The 26,640-nt window shown below is 44.0% G+C and overlaps 2 pseudogenes; both read left to right on the forward strand.

Annotated features, from left to right (window-relative positions):
* Positions 1–145: 145 nt before the first annotated feature.
* Positions 146–320, forward strand: LOC138787681 (U2 spliceosomal RNA; annotated as a pseudogene).
* A 6,582-nt stretch (positions 321–6,902) lies between these two features.
* LOC138786663 (oocyte zinc finger protein XlCOF8.4-like) lies at positions 6,903–25,902 on the forward strand (annotated as a pseudogene).
* The last annotated feature ends 738 nt before the right edge of the window (positions 25,903–26,640 follow it).

The raw sequence follows: 26,640 nt of genomic DNA on the forward strand, positions 1-26,640 counted from the left end.
TGCTGGTTGTGGAAGCCTGTGTGTTCCTCCAAGCTAGGCTGCTGACTTGCAGATGGTGTAACCCTTGTCCCCCTATGATGACCCCTCATTATGTGGCTGCCATGTAATATATGGTATAATCATCCATAGTAAAATAGAGTTTTGGATCACTTCTCGACCTTTTGGCTACGATCAAGTGTAGTATCTGTTCTTATCAGTTTAATGTCATATGTCCCCTATCTGGAGACCTTATATTAACAGAGAGATGGAAGAAGAGCTTGCTGTGTCCTCTTCTGGCAGTGACCTGGTATTGCTGTGTTTCCAGGTTCAGTGAACAAAAAAAAAAAAAATAGAGTTTTGGGAGAGTTAAGCACTGATAAAACCAAACTGGAACTGTTTGGACATACAAAGCTCTATGGTGTGCATATACAGCTCAGCTACATGTACATTACACACATATACAGCTCAGCTACATTACACATATACAGCTCAGCTACATGTACATTACACACATATACAGCTCAGCTACATGTACATTACACACATATACAGCTCAGCTACATGTACATTACACATATATACAGCTCAGCTACATGTACATTACACATATACAGCTCAGCTACATGTACATTACACACATATACAGCTCAGCTACATGTACATTACACACATATACAGCTCAGCTACATGTACATTACACACATACAGCTCAGCTACATGTACATTACACACATATACAGCTCAGCTACATGTACATTACACACATATACAGCTCAGCTACATGTACATTACACATATACAGCTCAGCTACATGTACATTACACACACATACGGCTCAGCTACATGTACATTACACATATACAGCTCAGCTACATGTACATTACACACACATACGGCTCAGCTACATGTACATTACACATATACGGCTCAGCTACATGTACATTACACATATACAGCTCAGCTACATGTACATTACACACATATACAGCTCAGCTACATGTACATTACACACATATACAGCTCAGCTACATGTACATTACACACATACAGCTCAGCTACATGTACATTACACATATACAGCTCAGCTACATGTACATTACACATATACAGCTCAGCTACATTACACATATATACAGCTCAGCTACATGTACATTACACATATATACAGCTCAGCTACATGTACATTACACACATATACAGCTCAGCTACATGTACATTACACACACATACAGCTCAGCTACATGTACATTACACACATATACAGCTCAGCTACATGTACATTACACACATACAGCTCAGCTACATGTACATTACACACATATACAGCTCAGCTACATGTACATTACACATATACAGCTCAGCTACATGTACATTACACATATACAGCTCAGCTACATTACACACATATACAGCTCAGCTACATGTACATTACACATATATACAGCTCATCTACATGTACATTACACATATACAGCTCAGCTACATGTACATTACACATATACAGCTCAGTTACATGTACATTACACACATACAGCTCAGCTACATGTACATTACACATATACAGCTCAGCTACATGTACATTACACATATACAGCTCAGCTACATGTACATTACACACATATACAGATCAGCTACATGTACATTACACATATACAGCTCAGCTAAATGTACATTACACATATATACAGCTCTGCTACATGTACATTACACATATACAGCTCAGCTACATGTACATTACACACATACAGCTCAGCTACATGTACATTACACACATACAGCTCAGCTACATGTACATTACACATATATACAGCTCAGCTACATGTACATTACACATATACAGCTCAGCTACATGTACATTACACATATACAGCTCAGCTACATGTACATTACACACATACAGCTCAGCTACATGTACATTACACACATACAGCTCAGCTACATGTACATTACACATATACAGCTCAGCTACATGTACATTACACATATATACAGCTCAGCTACATGTACATTACATATATACAGCTCAGCTACATGTACATTACACACAGGGCTCTGCTGCAGGCATATATAACACACACACACACACAGCTCTGCTGCATACACATCCCTTCAGCTCATCCAGCACAGCAGAGTCCTGCATACACTGAGCAGCCGCCCCTGATCATGTGACTCCTCCCCCAAGTGACTGATCACATGACTGTGACATCATCCCAGGTCTTCAGGTCCTGTAAGGACTAGACAGCCACTGCTGAGGTATGGGGGAGGGGGATGTTAATTGATAGATATTTATAAAGCTATGTAAATCAGAAATTATCTATGTTGCCCATGGCAACTTTCAGCTTTCATTTCTATATTTTGCTTCAGATCAGAAAGCTGCGCAGTGATTGGTTGCTATGGGAGACAGTTTGCTATATCTGCGGCTCTGTCTGGATTCCTGGGGCAGATCTATGTATAAGGACCTGGGGATGAGATTACTGACGGCCGCTCCTGAGGGGAGAAGGAGAGAGAAGTGTGCGGCCGCGCTCCTCTCCCTGCTCTGTGTCTGTGTGAGTGAGGCGGCCCCATAGACTTACATTATGTGCCCATCCTGGTCATGTGACACAAAGCCCGCGCTTCTCCCGACTCATCTCCTGACCACTCACACTGATATGTCTCTATGACGGTGACCATACGCTGCCCATTATCTCTTATATAACGCTGCTCTTACATAGAAAACAAGAAACATCTTGTTCTCGCCTCACAACGCCCCCCGGGGTTCTCCTGCGGTGTCTTCGGGTCTCCCCCTCAACGCTCCAGATGCTACTTCCAAGACTGAATCATCTCGGCAGCCGGCTCAACCAATCACTGACTGATCTTACAGTATAACGATGATGGCGTATACACAGGATCAGTCATCAGCATCTGATCGGCAGGGATGTGGCTCCGGCACCTACACATAGAGCAGCCGAGAACTTTCAGCTCCATTCATCATGTAGTGGTGGCCGGTGGCCACTTTCCCCCTCTCTTGACTCCAGATTGGGTGGGGTTTTGAAACTCAGTTCCATTGAAGTAAATGGAGCTTAATTGCAAACCGCACCTGAACTTGAGACAAGATAGGGGTGAAAAGTGGCCATGTTTTTGTAGCGCTGGATAACCCCTTTAACTTTTCCCCTTTCCACAAGATAGGGTATAAGTAAGAGATTGCAAGGGGTCTGAACACCGTACCTCCCCATCTCCTTTGTTATGAATACAGCTGTGGGTACACAGCACTTGACCCGAGGCTCTATTCATTCCTATGGAGCTGCACTGCAATATTCTGCTACCAGGTTAATATCTACTTATATATTGTCCTTCACTATCTGAAGTTTTTATGTTCTCTCATCTTCTTTCAAATTAGGTTTCTCCTCTGCTGATATCTGATATAGAAGAATATTATCCTGACTGACCAGGATGGAGCGAGACAAAAGCGAGATGGCGGAGACTATAATATCACTCACCCTAGAGCTACTATTCCGGCTTACTGGAGAGGTGAGGGATTCTGGGAGTGATGTCATCATGACATCATTCTTATCTATGGAATAACAGATGGATAGGACTGGAGAGGTGAGGGATTCTGGGAGTGATGTCATCATGACATCATTCTTATCTATGGAATAACAGATGGATAGGACTGGGGAGGTGAGGGATTCTGGGAGTGATGTCATCATGACATCATTCTTATCTATGGAATAACAGATGGATAGGACTGGAGAGGTGAGGGATTCTGGGTGTGATGTCATCATGACATCATTCTTATCTATGGAATAACAGATGGATAGGACTGGGGAGGTGAGGGATTCTGGGAGTGATGTCATCATGACATCATTCTTATCTATGGAATAACAGATGGATAGGACTGGGGAGGTGAGGGATTCTGGGAGTGATGTCATCATGACATCATTCTTATCTATGGAATAACAGATGGATAGGACTGGAGAGGTGAGGGATTCTGGGAATGGATGGAGTGATAGTAATGTGTCTCTCCATACACAGGATTACACAGTAGTGAAGAAGTCCTCTAGTGGGCGCTGTGGGGCCCCTGGGTGTGAAGGATGGGGAAGAACCCTGAGCCCAATCCCGGGGCCCCTGATACATGAGGAAATGGAGGAAGAGAAGATCCTAGAAGTCACCAACAAGATGGTGGAGCTGCTGAGTGGAGAGGTGAGACTGTGGCTGCTGGGAATGCTGGGACATTATACAGTAACACCACTGGAGGGGTGGGGGGGATGACTGTGTGATCATTGTGTGTGTCAGGTTCCTATAAGGTGTCAGGACGTGGCGGTCTATTTCTCCATGGAGGAGTGGGAGTATGTAGAAGGACACAAGGATCAGTACAAGGATGTGATGCTGGAGGATCAGCAGCCCCTCCCATCAGCAGGTAATAGACAGGACTATATACACACCTCCTCTCTGTATTATCTGGATGGAAAGAATGAATTCAGTCTCTGTATGTGTTCCCTCCAGTCAGATCCAGTAAGAGAACAGCACCAGAGAGATGTCTCCTTGACCTATCTTCTGCCTTTGACACAGTTGACCATTCTCTCCTCCTACAACCTCTCTCATCCCTTGGCGTCACTTGCTTAGCCCTCTCCTGGATCTCCTCTTACCCCTCATTTAGTGTCTCCCACTCCCACACCACCTCCTCTCCTCGTCCCCTCACTGTCTCACTGTTTGTGTCCCCCAAATCTCTGTCCTCAGGCCTTTTCTCCATCTACACCTCTGGCCTGGGACATATCATAGAATCCCACGGCTTCAAGTGCCACCTCTACGCTGATGACGCTCAGATCTACCTCTCTGGTCCAGATGTCACTTCTTTGCTATCCAGGATTCCAGAGTGTCTATCGGCCATTTCTTCCTTCTTCTCCTCCCACTTTCTAAAGCTCAACATGGACAAAACAGAACTTATCATCTTTCCCCCATCTCGCTCCACCCCACCATCTAATCTATGCATAACTATCAATGGCTGCACTTTGTCCCCTGTCCCCCAAGTCCGCTGCCTCTACCCTGTCTTTTAAACCGCACATCCAGACCCCTGACCTAACATCCTCCTCTCTGGCCTCCATCTATCATCCTCCTCTCTGGCCTCAATCTAACATCCTCCTCTCTGGCCTCCATCTAACATGCTCCTCTCCGGCCTCCATCTAACATCCTCCTCTCCGGCCTCCATCTAACATCCTCCTCTCTGGCCCCCATCTAACATCCTCCTTTCCGGCCTCCATCTAACATCCTCCTCTCTGGCCTCCATCTAACATGCTCCTCTCTGGCCTCCATCTAACGTGCTCCTCTCTGGCCTCCATCTATCATCCTCCTCTCTGGCCTCCATCTAACTTCCTCCTCTCTGGCCTCCATCTAACATCCTCCTCTCCGGCCTCCATCTAACATCCTCCTCTCCGGCCTCCATCTAACATCCTCCTCTTTGGCCTCCATCTAAGGGCCCTATTCCACCGGAGGATTATCATTCGCATAATCGTTAATGATAAACAATCTCAAACGACCGCTATTGCGAAGGACCTGAAATCGTTCACCTATTTACACGGAACGACGATTATCGTTACTTATGATTGTTCTTGCGGTCGTAGTTATTGTGTTCTTCGCTACTGTAAACGACCGAACGCTGTCTCATTCCATGCGAACGAGCAACAATAAAAATAGGACCAAGTCTTATTAAGCGATCAACGATTTCTCATTCATCATTTAATCGTTAACTACTATTCAACGAACGATTATGGCTTCGTTCCGAACGATTTAACGATATCTGAATTATAATGGTCCCGTGCAATAGGGCCCTAACACCCGCTACTTCCCTCAACTCTGCTGCCCGACTAATCCACCTCTCCCCTCGCTCGGCCAATCCTGTCACTGGCTCCCACTGCCCAACGTATTCATTTTGAATAGTTGACCATGACATGCAAGGCCGCCCACACCCTGTCCCCTCTGTACACCTCTGACCTGATATCCCGCTACCATCATGTTAAACGCTCTGGAATCAGGGGGGCTTTATAAATAATAATAATAATAATACTACCCATAGCTGGAATGCTTTTCCTTCCTGTCTCGTCTTCATTACCTTCTCCCTCATTACTATCAGGTTCCACATGTGTTCCCCTCCCTCACTCCCTCATTACTATCAGGTCCCAGATGTGTTCCCCCTCCCTTGCTCCCTCATTACTATCAGGTCTCAGATGTGTTCCCCTCCCTTGCTCCCTCATTACTATCAGGTCCCAGATGTGTTCCCCCTCCCTTGCTCCCTCATTACTATCAGGTCTCAGATGTGTTCCCCTCCCTTGCTCCCTCATTACTATCAGGTCCCAAATGTGTTCCCCTCCCTGGCTCCTTTATTAATATCAGGTTCAAGATGTGTTCCCCCTCCTTTGCTCCCTCATTACTATCAGGTTCCAGATGTGTTCCCCCTACCTTGCCCCCTCATTACTATCAGGTTCCAGATGTGTTCCCCCTCCCTTGCTCCCTCATTACTATTAGGTTCCAGATGTGTTCCCCCTCCCTTGCTCCCTCATTACTATCAGAGTCCAGATGTGTTCCCCCTCCCTTGCTCCCTCATTACTATCAGAGTCCAGATGTGTTCCCCCTCCCTTGCTCCCTCATTACTATCAGGTTCCAGATGTGTTCCCCTTCCCTTACTCCCTCATTACTATCAGGTCCCAGATGTGTTCCCCTTCCCTTAATTTTAAAAGGTAGTTTTTAGAGATTTGTAATTTACTTCTGTCAAAAATTCTCAAGTCTTTAAGTCCGTATCAGCTGCTGTATGTCCTGCAGGAAGTGAAGCAGAATTTTAGTTTTTTTTATTTTGCTTATAACTATCCACATGTGGAAACACTTTATGTGATAATGTTAGAAAATATTAATTTTCAAGGTTATAATATTCCAAAATACTGTGTGTTTAATTCATGGCAGATGAGTGTACCAGGAGATCAGATGCAGATGATCAGATCACACACGATACATATGAAGAACATTCCATTACCCCAGATACACCCTCAGCTCTTCACGGAATTTATCGATCATCTTATCCTTTTAAATCAGCCCTATCGTCTGAATCTTCTATGGCCAACAGACCATATTCATGTTCAGAGTGTGGGAAATGTTTTACCATGAAATCAAATCTTCTCAGACATTTAATAATTCACACAAAGGAGAAGCCATTTTCATGTTCAGAATGTGAAAAATGTTATACCCAGAAATCAGATCTTCTCAGACATCAGAGAATTCACACAGAAGAGAAGTCCTATTCAGAATGTGGGAACCAGTATAGCCTTCAATCACATCCAGCTGAACGGCAAAAAGATCATACAGAAAAGAGACCATTTTCATGTACAGAATGCGGAAAATGTTTTACCCATAACTCATTCCTAGTGAGACATCAGAAAACTCACACAGGGGAGAAGCCATATTCCTGCCGAGAATGTGGGAAATGTTTTTCTCGGAAATCAAATCTTGCTGCACATCAAAATATTCACACATTAGAGAAGCTGTTTTTATGTTCAGCATGTGGGAAATGTTTCAACGTGAAATCAAATCTTGTTAAACATCAGAGAAGGCACAGGGTGGAGAAGCAGTTTTCATGTTAAGAATGAAGGAAATGTTCTCGCCACCATATTTTGTTGTACAAAAAAGCAGAAAGTCGCACGTCTTACATGAGAATGGGTAAAAATTTACAGCAATGAGAAAATGTATTCGATTACCAGTAAATACCTATTGTTAAGAAAGCGAATGGAATCTAGATGACACATCTATACACCCATCAAGTAGTGCACAGGACCTCTTGTGTCCTTAAAAACCAAATCACAATAGATGATATAGTGATATATTTTTAAGCAAGCTCCATAGACAAGATGAACTTGAGGTTCGCTCACCTCTAGTCAGAACCATTGACATAAATGGGAGACATTACTGGGTATCCTCTGTGGAGAGGTCATACTACAGGGAGGGGGAGGCTGAGCTTTGAGCTTTATCTATTGTCTCCTCTGTCCACTGGTGTTACCTATTGCTGTAATGCAGCACAGATCACTTTACAGCAACCTCCTCCTTATCATCATAAGCAGTACAGAAAGTCTCAGGCTTAGTTTCAGGCCTAGTAGTGACAATGCAAATGGCAAGAGTTCAGGATTATTTTATAATATGGATGGTAAAATGGAATGTTAGAAAAAAAAATACCAAAATTCTTAAAAAATAATTTAACATATCATCTGCTGTTATAGTCGAACACACTGTTTCCTTGTCTGCACATCATAAGGATTCTTGATATTTTCCTATCCTCCTGTCAATGGGTTATTTGCTGAATCACACCATTCATCATGTGATCGGTATTACCAGGCTTCATCATGTGATCAGTATTACCAGGCTTCATCATGTGATCGGCATTATCAGGCTTTATCATGTGATCAACATTACCGGGCTTTATCATGTGATCAGCATTAGCAGGCTTTATCATTCATCATCAATTTATCATTGATTTTTGTATTTTATAATTTTGTGTGTAATGTAATTGACTATGGTTGGTTTAAAGGGGTTATCCAACTAAGTGCAAAAAAATGGAAGCAGCACAGGTGCATGGAGATGATGCAGATAATGTCTCCTGTAGGGTCGGGTTACAAGGCCAAGAGACAGATAACTCGGCTGCCAGAGAGGAGATCACATGTCCTCAGACCACAAAGAGAGGGGGGAAGAGGGAGCTGAGCGTGGTCAGAGAGGACTCAGAGTAGAGGATTTTATACATCCAGAGCGGATAAGAATGAGAAAAAAAAATCAGGAAAAGGGTGCAAGATAGGTTATACATGTATAATAGGAGCAATCATTTTAAACCATTACCTTCCCCTTCCCTGCTGATCCGAAAAATATATGGATTACACATGCAGTACGGACAAAGATTGCGGATATCATATACGGCCCTGACAGGCTACTGAATGTGTGTTTACAAATATATATATATATATATACACATGGAGGAGAGAGGAGGTGTGGGAGCTGCATGCAGGATCTTAGTGTTTTATTTAAATAAAGTTATTCTTCTTTGTATTGACACTGTGCCAGGTTACAGACTCAAACATCCTGGAGGACTGTCCAGAAACAGGACGTTTGGAAGAAAGGAGGGGGCAGCAAGGACTTTTTTTTGTGCAGAAATCAATAGTCCAGGTGATTTTAAGAAACATTGTAATTGGGTTTATTAGGCAAATATGCCATTATCTGCATTCAAAAAGACTTTCCCCAGGTTCCCCCCTTCCCCCTCCTCTCCCTCATTCACTGCTCATTATCAGGAAATCTCGACTGTTTTACATCAGTCGGGCCCTGTGTAACCTATGGAGAGGAGAGGAAGGAGGGAGATTAGTCGGCAGCAGAGAACAAAGGATTACACAGTGGGACCTGTGTGAAAGCCGATATTCAGAGGTCAGAGCTGACTGTCAGAGCAGATAGCCTGGTGATGTAGCTGTAAATTAACTCTTTGTTGGCCTGTTTTGGTGCCTCATCTCCCTCCACCCCTCCCCTCTCCATAGAAAATCATGAGGACGGGGGAAAGCTTCAAAATGCCTTTTAATGATAAAAATTCATTTTTCGGCTAATAAACCCAATTACAAAGTTTATTAAAATCACCTGTACTATTGATTTCTGGAAAAAAAATTAAATGACTGTGACACTTTAAGGGCCATGTAACGTGGAGCGATGATCTGCTGGTTATCAGACTGATTCACCGATTATCGCTCCATGTAAAAGAGACAACAATCAGCTGATGACAAGTAGAGATGAGCGGAACGTTCTGACTTTCAGGCCGAAAGCCGGTCACTCCATTACTATGCCTGCGATCCCGGGTGCATAGTTGCGCTCCCGGGAATCTGCGGGCAGGATCTTCCAGGGAATGCAAGATACATTCTCTGGAAATCCAGGTAATGTATCTTGAATTCCCTGGAAGATCCTGCCCGCAGATTCCCGGGAGCGCAACTACGCTCCCGGGATCGCAGGCATGGTAATGGAGCGAAGATGCAGTCGGACCAAAATTCCGACAGTTCGCTCATCTCTAATGACAAGCATCATCGTGTCAAATGGTCAGACACAAAAATCATTGACTGTCGACCACGCTGACGATTGAATAAAGTGTTATACATTACCTCTCCGCGCTTCCAGTCTCCTCCTTCTATTTCGGGGTGTTGCCCCTCAACAACACCCCAAAACAGCTGTATGTGGATGGATAACTGGCCTTGGCTTTTCCCCTGTTATTACACTGACTTATAGGGCCACTTAATATGGTGGTTTTGATGGTTTTCCTACAGGATTCGCCCCTTGACTGGGTCCTTCCCGGAGGGATATCTGGCCAGTCCTGTGTTTTCAGACTCTTAAATGAGGCTCCATGGACTCTCTATAGCTTATTTCTATCATATATAGCACCTATTATCAGAGTCTGCTGTAACTACAGTCATCACTTAACCCCTTAACGACATATATTCACGCCATGATGCCACTATCCACGTTCAGACAGGGGTGGGGCTGTGACCCTACTCTGAACCACCGTGAGACGAGGAAGCCTGGCTATTGGTGGGCACGGGCTGATCGCTGTGTGCAGCTAAATAACCATTTAAATGCAGCTGTCAAAATGGTACAAAAGCCCCCATCCATGGCAAAGCCATTGAGGAAGGACAATCCGCTTTTGTGGTCGGGCCAGTGGTCAGCGCAGCAATGACACTGATACCAGCTCAGCACTCGATTACACAATAAACATATTTGCTATTGCTGCATGCGGATTCACCTGACCTATTACGTTGTCACATTCCTGATCTCATACGGTAAACGGTGTAAGCGCACTGGATGTTATTTTTGGTGACATCAAATCTGGAAAAAGTAATCAAAACGTTGCATATACGCAAGCAAGGTGTTGGAGAGCAACATAAGTGATATTATGCAAAAGAAGAGCCCGTGGAGCGGGTTGGGTCCTTCCCGGAGGGATATCTGGCTAGTCCTGTGTTTCGAGACTCTTTGATGAGGCTCCACGGGCTCTTTTTTGCATATTCATGTTTCCTAGCGGGCAATGCACCTAGGATTTCACTGCATTGAGCGCTTTCACTAGCAGCTGTCAGTGTTGTCGTTTGGCTGGTCCCCCTGAGTTCAGCAATCTGTTTCTCTTGTGGCTCTACTAGGCATTGCTCCCACCTAGCCAGAATCCTGCTCCACACTGATGAAGGGCGACACCCCGAAACAGCTGTATGTGGATGGATACCAGGCCTTGGTTTTTCCCTTGTCATTACCTTGATTTATAGGGCCACTTAATATGGTGGTTTTGGTGGTTTCCTAACAGGAGCCGCCCCTTGGCCGGGTCCTTCCCGGAGGGATATCTGGCTAGTCCTGTGTTTTGAGACTCTTCAATGAGGCTTCACGAGCTCTTCTTTTGCATATTCATGTTTCCCAGGGGGCAGTGCACCTAGGACTTCACTGCTTTGAGCGCTTTCACTAGCAGCCGGCAGTGTTGTCGTTTGGCGGGTCTCCCTGAGATCAGTGATCTGTTTCTCTTATGAGCGATATTAGGTATTTTTATATAAAATATTGAATAAGAACTAATATCAGGAAAGGTCACAGGATGGACAAGCTCTGTCTAAGACATTGGCAGTCTGGAATATCAGTACAATGGACATTCATCAAGCTTATGCGAGATCGTCTAGGTGCCCGCTATCATCAGACCACTACAATGAACAATGTGAGAACGCCGGGATGTGTGTGAGATCGCTGGGGTGTATGTTATCATCAGCATGCTCATGCTAGTTCACATACAAAGGATTGGAGGGACCAACTAATACATACCCTGGGTTAACAGAGGCTGCCTCAGGCCCAGTGGGTATCCAGAAGTACAATTACGCCACCCGCAGGAGATTGAGGAACATCGCTACAAACTGGTGAAACGTCCCCTATCGTATTATCAATAACCTGATTGGATGGACAGCTGTAAGGAAGGCCTGAAGTTACCTAAGTGAGGGGAGGAATTGAGAGTGTCTGTGGGTGTGAATGTGATAGTACCTCGTGTATATATACAGGGTCATATAGGCAAGAATAGTTAGGTATTAGTTATGTATATAGTATTAGGTATATAGGTTAGTTATATATATATATGTTACTTTATTTTATTACATGTATAGTTCAGGTATAGGACTTTGAAGGAAGGTTTTGCTTGTTATTCTATTACTATTTTCTTTCGTTAACCTTTACTTTATTATGATTAAAATTATAATTTCCTTAAGGCATTGACATCTGGTCAACAGAAATAGTGCTAGAGAGAATAGGTAGCAGATATAGGATTCTACACAAGGTACCAATAGAAAGTACAGATCATGACGCAAAAAATGACACCTCACACAGACCTATAGACCAGAGATGAGCGAATAGTGAAATATTCGATAATTCGATTTGAATAGCTCCCGATATTCGTATGAATATCGAATCCCATTATAGTATATGGGAGAAAATTCCTTGGGACTTGGAAATCCATATTCGACCACTAGGAGGTCACCAAGTGCCCAATGACACCTCAGGTAATGATGCCAACATCTCTGGATACATATGGGACAGCAGGGGAAGCATGCCTGGCTGCATCTAACACTAGTGATGAGTGAACATCCTAATTTTCCCAAGTGTACACCGCACAATTTGGAGGTGTTTAGCGTCATTGTCCTGTTGTAGGATGAAATTGGCTCCAACCAAGCGCTGCCCACTGGGTATGGCATGGCGGTGCAGAGTGATGGCCTTCCTTATTCACAATCCCTTTTACCCTGTACAAATCTCCCACCTTACCAGCACCAACCCCAGACCATCACATGACCTCCACCATGTATAACAGATGGCGTCAGGCATTCTTCCAGCATCTTCTCATTTCTTCTGCGTCTCACAAACCTTCTTCTTTGTCATCCAAACACCTCAAACTTGGATTCATCCGTCCACAACACTTTTTTCCAGTCTTCCTGTCTAATGTCTGTGTTCTTTTGCCCATCTTAATCTTTTATTGGCCAGTCTCAGATATGGCTTTTTCTTTGCCACTCTGCCCTGAAGCCCAAAATCCGGCAGCCGCCTCTTCCCTGTAGATGGTGACACTGGTGTTTTGCGGGTACTATGTAATGAAGATGCCAATTGGGGACCTGTGAGGCGTCTGTTTCTCAAACTAGAGACTCTAATGTGCTTATCTTCTTGCTTAGTTGTGCAACGCGGCCTCCCACTTCTTTTTCTACTCTGGTTAGAGCCTGTTTGTGCTGTCCTCTGTAGTAGGGAGTAGTACACACCCTTGTAGGAAATCTTCAATTTCTTAGCAATTTCTGGCATGGAATAGCCTTCATTTCTAAGAACAAGAATAGACTGTGGAGTTTCAGATGAAAGTTCTCTTTTTCTGGCCATTTTGAGCGTTTAATTGACCCCACAAATGTGATGCTCCAGAAACACAATCTGCTCAAAGGAAGGTCAGTTTTGTAGCTTCTGTAACCAGCTAGACTGTTTTCAGATGTGTGAACATGATTGCACAAGGGTTTTCTAATCATCAATTATCCTTCTGAGCCAATAAGCAAACACATTGTACCATTAGAAGACTGGAGTGATAGTTGCTGGAAATGGGCCTCTATACACCTATGTAGATATTGCACCAAAAACCAAACATTTGCAGCTAGAATAATCATTTACCACATTAGCAATGTATAGAGGGGATTGGTTTAAAGTTAGGACTAGTTTAAAGTTATCTTCATTGAAAAGTACAGTGATTTTCCTTCAAAAATACGGACATTTGAATGTGACCTCAAACTTTTGAACGGTAGTGTACATGTACATTACACACATACAGCTCCGCTACATGTACATTACACACATACAGCTCCGCTACATGTACATTACACATATACAGCTCAGCTACATGTACATTACACACATATACAGCTCAGCTACATGTACATTACACACATATACAGCTCAGCTACATGTACATTACACACATATACAGCTAAGCTACATGTACATTACACACATATACAGCTAAGCTACATGTACATTACACATATACAGCTCAGCTACATGTACATTACACACATACAGCTCAGCTACATGTACATTACACACATACAGCTCCGCTACATGTACATTACACATATACAGCTCAGCTACATGTACATTACACACATACAGCTCAGCTACATGTACATTACACACATATACAGCTAAGCTACATGTACATTACACACATATACAGCTAAGCTACATGTACATTACACATATACAGCTCAGCTACATGTACATTACACATATACAGCTCAGCTACACGTACATTACACACTTACAGCTCAGCTACACGTACATTACACATATACAGCTCAGCTACATGTACATTACACACATATACAGCTCAGCTCCATGTACATTACACACATACAGCTCAGCTACACGTACATTACACACATACAGCTCAGCTACACGTACATTACACACATACAGCTCAGCTACACGTACATTACACACATATACAGCTCAGCTACATGTACATAACACATATACAGCTCAGCTACATGTACATAACACATATACAGCTCAGCTACATGTACATTACACATATACAGCTCAGCTACATGTACATTACACACATACAGCTCAGCTACATGTACATTACACACATATACAGCTCAGCTACATGTACATTACACACATACAGCTCAGCTACATGTACATTACACATATACAGCTCAGCTACATGTACATTACACACATACAGCTCAGCTACATGAACATTACACATATACAGCTCAGCTACATGAACATTACACATATACAGCTCGGCTACATGTACATTACACATATACAGCTCAGCTACATGTACATTACACACATATACAGCTCGGCTACATGTACATTACACACATATACAGCTCAGCTACATGTACATTACACACATACAGCTCAGCTACATGTACATTACACACATACAGCTCAGCTACATGAACATTACACATATACAGCTCGGCTACATGTACATTACACATATACAGCTCAGCTACATGTACATTACACACATATACAGCTCAGCTACACGTACATTACATATATATACAGCTCAGCTACATGTACATTACACACATATACAGCTCAGCTACATGTACATTACACATATACAGCTCAGCTACATGTACATTACACACATACAGCTCAGCTACATGTACATTACACATATACAGCTCGGCTACATGTACATTACACATATATACAGCTCAGCTACATGTACATTACACACATATACAGCTCAGCTACATGTACATTACACATATACAGCTCAGCTACATGTACATTACACACATACAGCTCAGCTACATGTACATTACACACATACAGCTCAGCTACATGTACATTACACACAGGGCTCTGCTGCAGGCATATATAACACACACACACACAGCTCTGCTCCACACACATCACACACATACAGCTCAGCTACATGTACATTACACACATACAGCCCAGCTACATGTACATTACACATATACAGCTCAGCTACATGTACATTACACACAGGGCTCTGCTGCAGGCATATATAACACACACACACAGCTCTGCTCCACACACATCACACACACACAGCTCTGCTGCATACACATCACTTCAGCTCATCCAGCACAGCAGAGTCCTGCATACACTGAGCTGCAGCCCCTGATCATGTGACTCCTCCTCCTCCATGTGACTGATCACATGACTGTGACATCATGGCAGGTCCTGGAAGCACAGATATGGAGGTATGTTTGTATTTCAAAAGGAGATTTATAACAATTGCCTAAAAGGGAACCTGTCTTTGTTGCTGACGGTGACCAATCACAGTCCATTATGTAATCTGCCTGAATGCTGCGCTGGTTGCTATGGGTAACAGATATTTTCCCTTTGTAGCCATCGGTCTCCATCCCCGCTTATGTGGGATTATTAGGTGAGGTGTGTATAGTTAGCGGCTCCTCTTTATATAATAATGTATTTATGGGGTTACATTGGAGGAGACAGAATACACGGCTTTTCTCATTTACAATTATAATGGGAAAAAAAGTTTCCTTTTTTTAAAAAACTCTTAAAAATTAATAAATTTTAATTTCTGTAATTGTTACGTTGTATCGTTGTATTCCGACCTCTAGAACCGTATTGTTTCTCAGTCTCCGCAGTGTGCGGGCGCGTTTCTTCCGAGGTGATCGGTGGTCTGTATTGGTTTTGGGTCTATGGGACAGTTTTATCGATTATTATTCCATGTTTTCCGGCTGTGATGGATACTACGGTTTTATTTTAATAGTTCCTACGTTATTGTGTGTCAATATTATTTTACATTTTTTGTAATTGCAGCTCTAGTTATTATTAGAGATTAGCAATTTTACAGCAATATCTCTGCAATCCGCTCCTCCCCGGGTGCCTTATAACTGACTGCCACTTCTCCCCGGCTGCCTTATAACTGACTGCCACTCTGTGCTGCTCCTCCCCGGCTGCCTTATAACTGACTGCCACTCTGTGCTGCTCCTCCCCGGCTGCCTTATAACTGACTGCCACTCTGTGCTGCTCCTCCCCGGCTGCCTTATAACTGACTGCCACTCTGTGCTGCTCCTCCCCGGCTGCCTTATAACTGACTGCCACTCTGTGCTGCTCCTCCCCGGCTGCCTTATAACTGACTGCCACTCTGTGCTGCTCCTCCCCGGCTGCCTTATAACTGACTGCCACTCTGTGCTGCTCCTCCCCGGCTGCCTTATAACTGACTGCCACTCTGTGCTGCTCCTCCCTGGCTGCCTTATAACTGACTGTCGCTCTGTGCTGCTCCTCCCCGGCTGCCTTATAACTGACTGTCACTTCTGCCCAGCTGCCTTATAACTGTCTGCCGCTCTGTGCTGCTCCTCCTCAGCTGCCTTATAACTTACTGCCACTCCTCCCTGGCTGCCTTATAACTAGCTGCCGCTCTGTGCCGCTCCTCCCCGGCTGCCCAACGGCCGTTCACACTACAGAATCGGCACCAAAATTCAGCGCGGTGTCCCCTGTGTAGACTCGGCACCAAATCCTGCCTTCTATCTGTTTGATCGTGAGGGCTCGTGCGCCTCGGCTCTCCGTGACTCTCTGCTCAAAGAATTGACATGTCATTGCATAGATCAGTGAAATCAGTGAACTGATTGGGCTGAGCCAGACTCTATGAGCAGAGTGATGATGTTACCCAGCGGGCATCACTGGTGCAGTAGTTAGCTCTGGGGGTCTGCTATACATAGTAGTTAATCCCCGCTGTCTATGGAGCCGGCTCGGCTCCTAAGCCCCTCCACATCAGCTGATGTATATAGCTGTATGGTCAACGTAATTGTTTAATTTTTCCCCTCACATGTCCTCTACAGTTCACAGTAATAGTAACGTATTGCAGACAGTGTACTTTCACTTTCACTATGGAGTATAGGAGCACAAACATGGCCGCCACGTCAGAAGGCTCCTTGGTTGCTATGACAACTGTTTGTGGGAAAGGGTAATTGAAGGCCTTACAAGTGAGGTATCTGGCCTCCTTCCAGTCTTTACTGACCAAGGCATCTAGAGGGTCTCGGCAGTGACAGCCCACTCAGCGAATCAATGGCCGTGATGTTGTCCCTCCTCAGTCAGTGATTGGCTGTGCAGCTGTCACTCTCCAGTCTCGGAGGCAGCAGCCAGAGTGTTCACCAGGGAACCCAAAGATGCCACAGGAGGACCCTGGGGCAGCGTGTTAGGTAAGTATGGGTTGTTTATTTTTTTCTCTCTGCAGCCCCTGCAATACATAAGAAATATAAATGCCCGGAGTGCCCCTTTAAGTGACTGGCATAGGAGTTATTTATAATGACAGCCAGTAACAGTGTCCATAGATGCAGCAATAACAGATAGAAATGAGCAGTATACATCTATGGACATCTATACAACTGACACTCCAATCCATACAAAGTGAGAAAGTAAATCATCTACCCCGATATCTCCTCAGGTGTCTCCTTTATTGTCTCCAATAACTATTTTTCACATGGAATTTTTTGCAGTTTTTACATTGCTCTTTTTTGGACTTTTAGGTTCACAATGTAAGATCGACTACTGATATTTACTGTATATAAGAAGAGTATCCTGATCAACCCAACAAGTATGCAGAGAAACAGGAAAAAGATGGCCGAGAGGATAATAACCCTCACCCTAGAGATACTCTTCCGGCTTACTGGAGAGGTGAGGGATTCTGGGTGTGATGTCATCATGACATCATTCTTATCTATGGAATAACAGATGGATAGGACTGGAGAGGTGAGGGATTCTGGGAGTGATGTCATCATGACATCATTCTTATCTATGGAATAACAGATGGATAGGACTGGAGAGGTGAGGGATTCTGGGAGTGATGTCATCATGACATCATTCTTATCTATGGAATAACAGATGGATAGGACTGGAGAGGTGAGGGATTCTGGGAGTGATGTCATCATGACATCATTCTTATCTATGGAATAACAGATGGATAGGACTGGGGAGGTGAGGGATTCTGGGAGTGATGTCATCATGACATCATTCTTATCTATGGAATAACAGAGGGATAGGACTGGAGAGGTGAGGGATTCTGGGAATGGATGGAGTGATAGTAATGTGTCTCTCCATACACAGGATTACACAGTAGTGAAGAAGTCCTCTAGTGGGCGCTGTGGGGCCCCTGGGTGTGAAGGATGGGGAAGAACCCTGAGCCCAATCCCGGGGCCCCTGATACATGAGGAAATGGAGGAAGAGAAGATCCTAGAAGTCACCAACAAGATGGTGGAGCTGCTGAGTGGAGAGGTGAGACTGTGGCTGCTGGGAATGCTGGGACATTATACAGTAACACCACTGGAGGGGTGGGGGGGATGACTGTGTGATCATTGTGTGTGTCAGGTTCCTATAAGGTGTCAGGACGTGGCGGTCTATTTCTCCATGGAGGAGTGGGAGTATGTAGAAGGACACAAGGATCAGTACAAGGATGTGATGCTGGAGGATCAGCAGCCCCTCCCATCAGCAGGTAATAGACAGGACTATATACACACCTCCTCTCTGTATTATCTGGATGGAAAGAATGAATTCAGTCTCTGTATGTGTTCCCTCCAGTCAGATCCAGTAAGAGACCAGCACCAGAGAGATGTCCCCGTCCTCTTCTCCCACAGGATCAGGATCAGGTAGATGGAGATGTTCCCTATGATCTGTACATCCCACCTGACTTCTCCTCCTGTCTGATGACTTTTACAATATTTCTCTGACATCTTATGAATCAGGGGGAAGATGGGAACAATATTAAGGCTCCAGAGACAGATGACAGCAGTGATGAGCAGTATAAGGAGGACATCACTACAGGTAACCGCCCAGGTGAGTAGTGACCACTAAATGCAGTAAACACTCAGGGTCCTTTTACACGGAGCGATTATTGTTCAAATCGTGATAACGATAATTCGCAGATCGCTTCATCTAAACAGTTTTTCAAAGATTCATCCTAGTGGGTGAGATAGACTTAAGCAATCGTAATAGCGATTTTTCCGAACTATTTATTTCTTCGTCTAAACGCTGATTGGCATAAAAAAACAAATCGTTGCTTGTAAATCATTAAACAACTGATTTAGCGAATTATCGCTCAGTGTAAAATGACCATTACAATTAAATATAAACTGCTGCAAACGAGATTGTTTATCGTTAACCTGAAACCGTTCCCCATATTACACAGAGTGATAGTCGTTAGTTACGATCGGTTTCTCCATCTGATCCCAGCAAAGGAAGGAACGGCGTGGAATTACTCTTAATGAGTAGTGAACAAATGCGGAACTACAGCGAACGATTAACAATGATTTAGATCTAAATTGGCGACACACAAGCGATTTTTCGATTGTTGCAATTACACAGGATGATTATAGTTTAAATTCGGACGATATAACGATTTTCCGCACGGTAATTGTCCCGTGTATCAGGGCCCTCACACATTCTCCTCAGTCACCGACTGTAACTATTCTGTATGAAATATTATAAGCTATTACCATGATTAGGAGCTGTCACCATTCGAAATGCATTGGTTTACATTGGTTTTATGATCCATGGAATATTACTATGTTAAATAAAGTGTGAGTTGTATTGGAGCTTAGGGTAACATTACTATATATCTGCCCCGCCTGACCCCTCGGTGTCCTCTCGTTCTCTGTGCTGGCTGCCACTCGCAGTGTGACCACTCATGGTAAGTGACCTGGTGCCCTCTAGCATCTACGTCCACCACCCACATCCTGGAGCGGGATAAAGGCTCCTCCATGAGCATAACCCAAGGTCCAGCCAGTTGGGTATCACAGCAGGTCCTCATCCGGTGCACACAATGGGAAATCACCATCTGGAAGGAACAGCGTTGTCTCGTCCATAACCCTGGGGGTGAATTATTTTCTTTGTGCCATGGAGACGACCGCGCCTGATCGCCAATGCCCGTGACCCCAATTAGATCAGAATTGGGGTTGAGCACAGTACTGAGAGTCCTTTTACACGTCCAGATAAATTGCTTAAACACTCATTTAGTGAATGACAAGTGATGATTTTTTTCTTTTAAACGACTCTACCCTGCTGATATGTCCCTATTCTACAGGAGACACCGAGGAGGAAGGTATATCCCTTACCTTCCTCCTCAGTGCCGTTCCGGTGCAGTTAGTCATGTGCTCCACGGTTCGGTGGGCTTGTTAGGAGCAAAGTCCGCCCCTATAGTGCTGATCCGCCCCTGGCCGCCCCACCCCTCTCTAATGATGATGAATGGAGCAGGCCAGATCGGCACTATAGGGGCAGGCAGTGCTACTAACAGTCTTATTGGACTGTGGAGCACACGACTAGCTGCAGCAGAACGGTGCCAAGGTAAGAGACATATCTCGGCTGCTCCTGTGGACATATCAGCAGGTTAGATTCGACTAACTTAATTATAGTTCCCTTTTAATACAGCCTGGTCATCTCCATAGATACTCAAACTTCCATCTGCAATTGATTGCATGGGGTGCCAGGTAGATGCTTCGTGAAAGGTACACTTTAAGGTTTGGAGGAGACTGCAAGGTGGACAGGAGCCCAATGTGTGAGGGTAGTCACAGATAACACAGAGTCAGATCCTCTCTGGGGCGCCATGACTGACAGCAGTGCCCGATCCCCCAGTGTGACCGGTCACCACCTGCTGAGGTAACAATGTTCCGGACATGGCAGCTCCCTATGGAGCACCCCGGCTTGTAGAGCTGTCGCTGGGGGGACGAGGAGCCGAGGTGCAGGAGCTTCACAGCCGCTCCAGGAATACAGGTAGTCGTGCGTTAGTAGAGCAGGTTGTCAGCATAGACAGAACAGGGCAGATATAGCTACTTCTCTGAAAGCCGCTAGAGGTCCATATCCGGATGGGGTCAGAACTAGGGGACAGGACTATATACACACCTCCTCTCTGTATTATCTGGATGGAAAGAATGAATTCAGTCTCTGTATGTGTTCCCTCCAGTCAGATCCAGTAAGAGAACAGCACCAGAGAGATGTCCCCGTCCTCTTCTCCCACAGGATCAGGATCAGGTAGATGGAGATGTTCCCTATGATCTGTACATCCCACCTGACTTCTCCTCCTGTCTGATGACACTTACAATATTTCTCTCACATCTTATGGATCAGGGAGAAGATCTGGACATGATTGATGCTATAAACATAATAGTAAAAGAAGAGACAGATTTGTGGGATGATGATGATGAGGAGGAGTATATGGAGGACATCCCGATCTATAACCACCCAGGTGAGTAGTGACCACCAGAAGTCACAGATTCTACTTAGCAGCACAGGGCCGGACCGGGACTGAGCCGCAGCCATGGCACACAAGCCCCACCAGCCCACATACAAACCTCCCACAACCATTGTGTCACACTGAAGAATTGTTTGCTTTACTTTGTCACTTTTTTTTGTCACTGTCACGTAAATCAGAGCTGTGAGGATGGCACGTGACCCGCAGCTCTATTCATTCCTATGGAGCTGCCGGAAAGAGCCAGGTAAGCACGGGAATGAATAGAGCTGCGGGTCTCATGCCGTACCCATATCAATGTCATTTTCAGGTTAAAGGAAAAGTCCGGGCAAAATTATTATTAAAGTATTGTATTGCCCCCCCAAAAGTTATACAAATCTCCAATATACACTTACGGGAAAGTGCTTTTTTTTCCCTGCACGTACTACTGCATCAAGGCTTCACTTCCTAGATAACATGGTGATGTCACTTCCTGGATAACATGGCGATGTCACTTCCTGGATAACAAGGTGATGTCACTTCCTGGAATAACATGGTGATGTCACTTCCTGGAATAACATGGTGATGTCACTTCCTGGAATAACATGGTGATGTCACTTCCTGGAATAACATGGTGATGTCACTTCCTGGAATAACATGGTGATGTCACTTCCTGGAATAACATGGCGATGTCACTTCCTGGATAACAAGGTGATGTCACTTCCTGGAATAACATGGTGATGTCACTTCCTGGAATAACATGGTGATGTCACTTCCTGGATAACATGGTGATGTCACTTCCTGGATAAAATGGTGATGTCACTTCCTAGATAACATGGCGATGTCACTTCCTGGATAACATAGTGATGTCACTTCCTGGATAAAATGGTGATGTCACTTCCTGGATAACATGGTGATGTCACTTCCTGGATAACATGGTGATGTCACTTCCTGGATAACATGGTGATGTCACAACCCGACTCCCAGAGCTGTGCGCGCTGTGGCTGCTGGAGAGGATGATGGCAGGGGGACACTGAGGGACACAGGGCACTGGAGGGACACTGAGCATCTCTCTTCCATCATCCTCTCCAGCAGCCACAGCCCACACAGCTCTGGGAGTCGGGTCGTGACATCACCATGTTAACCAGGAAGTGACATCACCATGTTATCCAGGAAGTGACATCACCATGTTATCCAGGAAGTGACATCACCATTTTATCCAGGAAGTGACATCACCATGTTATCCAGGAAGTGACATCACCATGTTATCCAGGAAGTGACATCACCATTTTATCCAGGAAGTGACATCACCATGTTATCCAGGAAGTGAAGCCTTGATGCAGTAGTAAGTGCAGGGAATAAAGCAGTTTATAAGCATTCCCCGTAATAAGTGTATACTGGGGATTTGTATAATTTTTGGGGAGCAATACAATAATTTATTAAAAATTTTCGCCGGACTTCTCCTTTAATATCATTAGTTTTATTTTTGGAATCTTTCTTCTTGGCAGATGAGTGTACCCGAAGATCAGAGGGACATCAGATATCTCCAGATATTACAGCAGATGGTCAGATCACACAAGATACATATGAAGAACATTCTATTACTCCAGATATACCCCCAGCCCCTCACAGCACAGATCTCTCATCTGATCCTATTATACAGTTCTTATCGTTTCATTCTGCACAGACTGCTAACCAAATTCTGACAGGAAAGAAGCCATATACTTGTGCGTATTGTGAGAAATACTTCAATGAGAAATCAAAGCTTTTCAGACATCAAAGAATTCACACAGGGGAGAAGCCATATCCATGTATAGACTGTGGGAAATGTTTTACTCAGAAATCACACCTTGTTGAACATCGAAAAACTCACACGGGAGAGAAGCCATATTCGTGCCTGGAGTGTGGGAAATGTTTTACTCAGAAAACTCACCTCGTTGAGCATCTAAAAACTCACACAGGGGAGAAGCCATATTCATGTGCAGAATGCGGGAAATGTTTTACCCTGAAATCGACTCTTGTTAGACATCAGAGAACTCACATGGGAAGAAACCATTTTCACGTCCAGAATGTTTTACTTTGATATCACACATTGTGGAACATCATGCAATTTACGCAGCGGAGAAACATTTTTTTTTTTTTAAATATTTGTTTTATTGACAAATAAAGTCACATGCAATTACCAATAAATATCTGCTATTCAAAGAGAAAATGTGATCCGGATAAAACACCTATGTGCATAGAATATTTCACACTACTATACACTATATGGACCTGCTAATATATGAATGGACAGTACAGAGATCTTTGTAGTGATTTCCTTGCTCCTAGGTCTGTAACCATGACAAGGGGGCATCCTCTACGTCTAGAGGAAAGAAGGTTTCACCACCAGCACAGACGTGGATTCTTTACTGTAAGAGCAGTGACACTGTGGAACTCTATATTATTTATTGTAAGAGCAGTGAGACTATGGAATCTCTATATTCTTTACTGTAAGAGCAGTGAGACTATGGAATCTCTATATTCTTTACTGTAAGAGCAGTGAGACTATGGAACTCTCTATATTCTTTAGTGTAAGAGCAGTGAGACTATGGAACTCTCTATATTCTTTACTGTAAGAGCAGTGAGACTATGGAACTCTATATTATTTACTGTAAGAGCAGTCAGACTATGGAACTCTATATTCTGAACTGTAAGATCAGTGAGACTATGGAAATATATATATTCTTTATTGTAAGAGCAGTGAGACTATAAAACTCTATATTCTTTACTGTAAGAGCAGTGAGACTATGGAACTCTATATTCTTTACTGTAAGAGCAGTGAGACCATGGAACTCTATATTCTTTACTGTAAGAGCAGTGAGACTATGGAACTCTATATTCTTTACTGTAAGAGCAGTGAGACTATGGAACTCTCTATTCTTTACTGTAAGAGCAGTGAGACTATGGAAATCTATATAATCTTTATGGTAAGAGCACTGAGACTATAAAACTCTATATTATTTACTGTAAGAGCAGTGAGACTATGGAACTCTCTATATTATTTACTGTAAGAGCAGTAAAACTATGGAACTCTATATTCTTAACTGTAAGAGCAGTGAGACTATGGAACTCTATATTCTTTACTGTAAGAGCAGTGAGACTATGAAACTCTCTGCCACATGATGGTGTCATGGCTGATTCATTATATAAGTAGAGGGGAGGTCCGAATGCTTCTCTCTCTATACAGAGGTGCCTTGGATTACGAGCATAATTCGTTCCGGGACGGCGCTTGTAATCCAAATCCACTCTTAAACCAAAGCAAATTTTCCCATAAGAAATCACAGAAATGCAGACAATTGGTTCCACACTCCAAAAATAATGATTTATTATTCTGAATAACATGTAAAACAGATGAAACAAACATTCAGAAACAGCAGAATCTGTGATATTATAAGTTACTGTACAGTAATGGGGAGGATGGGAAACACAAGGGCTGATAGAGACTGCAGGGAGCAGGAAGGAATGAGCAGGGCAGATATGGGCACATACATGCAGCACTCTCTGTCTGGGAAGAGAGGGGTTACAGCTATGGAGAGATTACCCCCCACACAGTCCTGTCCCCTGATGTAAGCCCCAGCCTGAAGTGGATCTGCTATGATTTGGAAGGTGAGGGAGACTTCCTGGGTCAGAGTACAGTGCTGTAGACCCCGCTATGCAGACCATGCCCCTCCCCCACTCCCCCTCCCACCCAGTACAGGGAGCTCTTAAACCAAAGCAATGCTCTTAAACCAAGTCATAATTTTGAAAAACTGTGAGCTCTTATATCAAAATGCTCTTAAACCAAGTTACTCTTAAACCAAGGTAGCACTGTATATATAATATAACAAGTTATAGGCACTAGATTACATGTGATAGGACGCTGATCCAGGGATTATTCTGATCACCATTGGAGTCGGGAAGGAATGTTTCTCCCTGTGATGAGACAATTGTCATCTGCCTCATAGGGGTTATTGCCCCCTCTGGGTCAGCACAGTAGGTTTCTTTAGGTTGAACATGATGGACCTACAGAAACCTACCTTTTTTTTTTTTTCATGGCAAATTCATAGGCAATAATATGGAGTTGCTCCTCTTTGCAGGTACAGCAGCTTCCATGCTTCTGGGAAGGCTTTCTACCAGATTTTGGAGAGTATCCATGAATATGTTTGCCATGAGGAGCTTCTGTGAGGTCAGACATTGATGTTAGTGAGAGGCCTGGTTCACAGTCTCCATTCTAGTCTATCTTGAAGGAGTTGGATGGGGTTGAGGTCCGGGCTCCGTGCGGCCAATCAGGTTCTTCCGCACCAACCTTACCCAACCTTTCTTTTATGGACCTTTTTGAAGTCCAAACCCAGACACTCCAATACCCAGAGAGGCGTCCACAGCGACCAATCACAGCTCAGCTGTTATTTTACCAGAGCTGGTTAGGATAGGAAAACTAAGCTGTGATCGGTTGTGAAGGTGTGGTGGCTGCTCGTTTGGTGTTGTAGCAGCTGCGACCGGTCACTTGCTTGATGGTACTGTGTGACGCCACTGCAAGGGTGGTTGATCGGTGGAGTATAGCTCAGCCATATGGTATAGTGTTGTGATGCCAATGCTGAATCAGCACACCTGCTTTTAGTTTTTTGTGGCTGGCTATAATTTTCCCTAATGGTCGGTGACCTGCCGGGTTGTGATGGGTCCCTTGGTTACTTATCACAGTGGTCCGGAGTGGAGATGCCACCCACAGAAAGGGGAGATGACCCAAGGAAGGTGTAGCTGATGTGTAGGTTCCAGTAGAGTCCCTGTAGAATAAATAAACTAGTTCTTTACTGGTAGATCTTCTGAGATACAGGTGAACAGTATAATACAGCTGTGACTTTAGTAGATCTGCACCGAGAACTGTGAAGGTAGAAAGT

This window comes from Dendropsophus ebraccatus, chromosome 3 (genome assembly GCF_027789765.1).
Source record: "Dendropsophus ebraccatus isolate aDenEbr1 chromosome 3, aDenEbr1.pat, whole genome shotgun sequence".
NCBI classification, from domain to species: Eukaryota; Metazoa; Chordata; class Amphibia; order Anura; family Hylidae; genus Dendropsophus; species Dendropsophus ebraccatus.